Genomic DNA, 5,439 nt, shown 5'->3' with positions numbered 1-5,439 from the left:
AAAAAAAAAAAAAAAAAAGAAAAGGTATAAAGATTTGAAAAGAAGAAGTAAATTGACCCTATTTGTGGATGGTGTGATCCTATATGGAGTCTTGGTGTGGCACTGAAGGATAGGTACTGAACTGCAAACCACAGGGTTGGTGGTTCAAAGCCATCAGCTGTTGCTTGTAAATCCCATACAGGGTTGTTATGAGTCAAGACTCAATGGCACTTAACAACAACAAATGATCCTATACATAGTCCTGGTGTGGCACTGTACTGCTAACCCCAAGGTGGTAGGTTCAAATGCCAATCCTCTGAAATCCTATAGAGAACTGACTCGATGGCACTTAACACCAATGATCCTACATACACTCCTCATTTAATGACTATGTCAATATTCAACATATTCAACAATAGCAAAACAATTACTGCCCGGTGGGCTTCCAATGTTCATGCCTGAAAGTGAGGGCAAAAGGCAGTGCCAGAGGGTTCGAGGCTCCCTTCCCCAGGGGACTAAGCACAAGGAGCCGACTGGGGATGTGGGGGTAAAGGCAGAAGGATAGTGTGAATAGGTACCAAGGGCAGTAATATCTGTAGGGGCAGGTCCACACAGCTTCAGTCAGGCAATCTAGTGTGCTGGGTCGGGTAGGCTAACGACCCTGGCAAGACATGCAGGAGGAGCAAGACAGGTTCAGCCCTGCACTGCACTGCTACAGGTCTCGGTGGGCACCTGCAGTAGCTTCGAGGGCTGAAGCTCTCAGAATGGAGTGGGGTGGGATGGGCTTGAGGATGCAGAAGCATGGTGGCCATAACCATCAGTCCAATCTGGAGGCAGTGTGGGAGTCAGTGGAGGGAACAGACTAGAGGTGTCCACCACCAGGGGCAGGAACCTTAGGAGACAGTGCTAATGAAGGAGTAACAAGTCAGAAAAGGATTGTGAGAATGGTTGTACAACTTGAAGAATGAAATCAATGTCACTGAATTGTACAAGGAGAAAGTGTTGAATTGGTGTATGCCTTAACTAAAATTTAGAAAAAATAATATCAGCAGTGCATCTACAGATGTCCAACATCTTCAATTGTTGAACAAGTTGCAGAGAAACACACCCAGAAGTAACATGTAATTGAAAAGAAATTACTGGCGCATCTACCATTTTACATCCTTATTGTCTCTGGTATTTTGCCTTTCCCATACAGAAATTCATGACCTCTCTGTTGTCCTGGTGTGGCACTATGGGTTAATGCACTGGACTACAAAGTTGTTTTGAACCACAATGTAGGCAGTTCAAGTTCACCAGTCTCTCCTGGGAAACTTTACACAAGGTCACTATGGGTCAGAATCCACTGGACTGAAATTAACAACAATATTATTGCTCTTAAGTCAGTCATTCTGTGCAACCTTAGCCTGCATATTACCATCTTCACAGATAATGATCTTTCTATCTACACTGGTGACATCATCGATATTGTTCAGTTGGCTAGGTGGGAGTCTTCATATTCCTAAAGCTGAATTCCTCCGAATCTTTGAATCCAAGTAAGAAAAACCATAACATTTCTACTCCCTGCTCCCTTCCTCCCTCCTTTTGAAAAGAGGAGCCCCAGCTTCTATTCCATGGTCCTTGCCCTCAGGCTGTGAAGGGGGTTGTGAGAGTGAGTGACCCCAGCCAGCTGTAGGTTAGGCAGGCAGTGGGAGACTGACTTAAAACACGTACACACAGACTAATGGGGAGGGGAAATGATAGAGGGTCTGACAGTCACTCCCTCCCTCAAGTGCCCTGACCCCTCAAACACAACTCGACAAATGCCTTTACCTCCTTCCCACAATCCTCTGAGGAAGAACTGTCATCAAATAAATGTTGTCTGGACAGTGGGATGTAGTTATTTGACGTAGGAAACCAAGTCAAAAACCCTGTACTAGTGTCCTAGCATATTCTTTACACTGTCTTTTATATATAAGCCAACTAATTTGATACCAGTTGATTAAAATGGCTCATGGCCAGATTAGAGGGAAAAATAACTAACAATAAATATAATAAATGTTATAGATGAGAAATGTTATAGTTCTCATCTATAACATTTTATAACCACTCATAACTTTATAATATTACCTTTTATTCACACTATATGCTACCAATATACTAATAACTGGGCCTAGAATGGCCCTTGCCCATTTTTGTTGTTAAGTGCCATCAAGTTGGTTCTGACCCATAACGACACTGTATAGGTTTTCTGAGGCGTGGATGGTGAGCTTGAACTGCCAACCTTGCGGTTCAAACCAACTTTGCAGCCTAGCACATTTGTTGAAATCCCACTCATAGTCCTGCCCAGAACAAATGGAGTTCCTGCTCATCCTCTACCAGGGGTGGAATCCTTTTTTCTGACAAAATTTGTAACATTATTCTGGCCATAGAAAATTATCAACTCAAAAATTAGCCAGCTATTATTTGGTTGAACATTTAATTAACTCACCCCTAATGTGATTGTTGGAGTCCTGGTGTGGCGCTGTGGGTTAATGTGCCAGACTGCAAAGCCATTTGAACTGCAAAGTCAGTAGTTCAAGCTCACCAACTGCTTCTCGGAAACCTTATACAGGATTGCTATGGGTCAGAATCGACATGACGGAACTTAACAACAACAACAATGTAATGGCTAGACTCTTGGTGTGGATCAGCACTAGATTTTGAACTACAAAGTCAGCAGTTCAAACCCACCAGCTGCTCCTTGGAAACCCTACACAAGGTTGCTATGAGTCACAACAGACTCAACAGCCCTTAACAACAACGACAACAACAATGTGATGGCTGAGTACTGGTGTGGTACTGTAGGATAAGCATGGTACTACAAGGTCAGTTTGAACTAGAAGGTTGGTGGTTCAAACTCGCCAGCCGCTCCTCAGAAACTCAATACAGGGTCACTAATAAAAACAAAATGTGATGAATGGAACTGGAGTTGCCTTAGCAGGGGTCAGACCAAATGATTTCATGACCTTGTCCAGTCTGCAGGCCGGACTTTCCCCACTCCTGCTGTACAAGGACAGTCCCCTTTGCACTTACTTAGGGCTCTGTATATACTTTTACTAGGGCTTTTTTCAGTTGCTCTTTGCCTTGTGCCATATATATATAGATATAGATATAGATATAATTTTAGATGTGTCTTTACTGAATTCCAGAAGATTTCAGCACTAGATACCTAGTACCGTACCTGGAACAAACAACCCTCAGGGGACTTTTCTAATAACCACAGTGAAGATGACAAGTAAGCACAGCACTGACTGAAAATTCTTTCAGGGTGCACTGTTAGCAGGATTTTGCTTACTTAACAAAAACAACAAAATTGTGATGGGTGGAGCTTTGCAAAGACCTGGAGTTAGAAAAGAAAAAGGGAAGAACACACTCAGCATTTCTCAAGCTGAGGGAATGGGAAAAAAAATTCAAACTCGATTTGCCATATTGAAGGATTCTATGGGCAAATTATTCAATGAAGCAGAAAGTATCAAAAGATGGAAGGAATACACATAGTCACTTCATCAAAAAGAAATGGTTAATGTTCAATCATTTCAAGAGATAGCATATTATCAAGAACCAATGATACTGAAGAAAGAAGTCCAAGGTGTATTGAAGGCATTGGCAAAGAACAAGGCACCAGGAACTGAAGGAATACAAATTGAAATCTTTCAACAAACTGATGGAGAACTGGAGGCACTCATTCATCTATGCCATGAAATCTAGAAGACAACTACATGGCCAACTGACTGAAAGAGATCCATATTTGTGCCCATTCTAAAGAGAGGTGACCCAACAGAATGCAAAAGTCATTGCACAATATCATTAATACTGCAAATAAGATTTTGCTAAAGATAATCCAAAAACGGCTGCAATCATACACTGACATAGAACTTCCATAGATTCAAGCTGGATTCAGAATAGGACATGGAATGAGGGATATCATTGCTGATGTCAGCTGGATCTTGGCTGAAAGCAGAGAATACCAAAAAGATGTTTACCCGTGCTTTACTGACTATGCAAAGGCTTTTGATTGTGTGGATCATGACAAGCTATGGACAACATTGGGAAATATGAGTAATCTGGAACACCTGATTGTGCTCAGTAAGAACCTTTACATAGTCCAGGAGGCATCTGTTCAAACAGAGCCAGGGGACACGGAATGGTTTAAAATTAGGAACGGTGTGTGCCAGGGTTGTACTCTTTCACCATACTTATTCAATCTGTATGCTTAGGAAATAATCCAGAAAGCTGGATTGTATGAAGAAAAACATGGCATCAGAATTGGAGGAAGACTCATTCACAACCTGCGATATGCAGATGATACAACCTTGCTTGCTGAAAGAGAAGAGGACTTAAAATACTTACTGATGAAAATCAAAGATCACAGCCATTGGCATCTCAATATAAAGAAAACAAAAATTTTCACCACTGGACCAGTTAACAACATCCATATAAATGGAGAAAAGATTGAAGTTGTCAAAGACTCATGGAATTAACAATAAAGAAATCAAAAGATGTATTGCATTGGGCAAATCTATTGCACAAGACCTCTTTAAAATATTCAAGAGCAAATATGTCAGTTTGAGGACGAAGATGCACCTGACCCAAGCCATGGTATTTTCAATAACCTCATGGACAGTGAATAAAGAAGTCCAAAGAATTGATGCATTTGAATTATGCAGTTGGAGGACAATATTAAAAGTAGCAGGGATTGCCAAAAGAACAAACCAATCTTTTTTGGAAGATGTACAGCCAGAATGCTCCTTGGAAGACAGGATGGCCAGACTTCATTTCTCATACTTCAGACATATTGTCAGGCGTGACTAATTCCTGGAGAAGAATATCAAGATTGGTAAAGTGGAGGGTCAGAGAAAAAGAGGAAGACCCCCACCGAGATGGACTGGCACAATGGCAGCAGCAATGGGCTCAGGCATAGCAACAATTGTGAAGTTGGCATAGGACTACGCAGTGTTTGGTTCTGTTATGCATAGGGTCGCTGTGAGTCAGTAGCCACCCTATGGACCCTAACAACAACAACAACTCTTAGAATCCAAGCGGTGGCTGCAGAAAACAGGCACTAGAGCCAGAGCAGCCTTGTTGTCTTGAAGTCCAGGTGCTGATGACGGAGGTGAATGCTCCCTGGCAGAGCCCACCGAACCCTACAGGAGAGCACAGTGGGCAGGTACTCTTCTTCTTAGCCATACTTCATGTCAGGGAGAATCACCTTGTCTCATTGTCTTCAACTCCATTCTGAAAGTCTTCAGAACCATAAGAAAAATAACTGAGTAGGAAGAAAAGTGGAAAACGGAGGCAGTTCCTAATGTGCATCTACAAGTCTTCAGGAAGGACTAACTAGGGGGATCCTTAGCAGCCCAGTGGGGTGGTGAGTGCACAGAGAGAGTCAGAATAAAGACTTATAAGGCCAATTCTACCATGGAGAAAGTTAAGAGGTAA

This window comes from Chrysochloris asiatica, unplaced genomic scaffold, assembly GCF_000296735.1.
Source record: "Chrysochloris asiatica unplaced genomic scaffold, ChrAsi1.0 scaffold00002, whole genome shotgun sequence".
Taxonomy (NCBI): Eukaryota; Metazoa; Chordata; class Mammalia; order Afrosoricida; family Chrysochloridae; genus Chrysochloris; species Chrysochloris asiatica.
Note: the sequence above shows the minus strand (reverse complement) of the source record.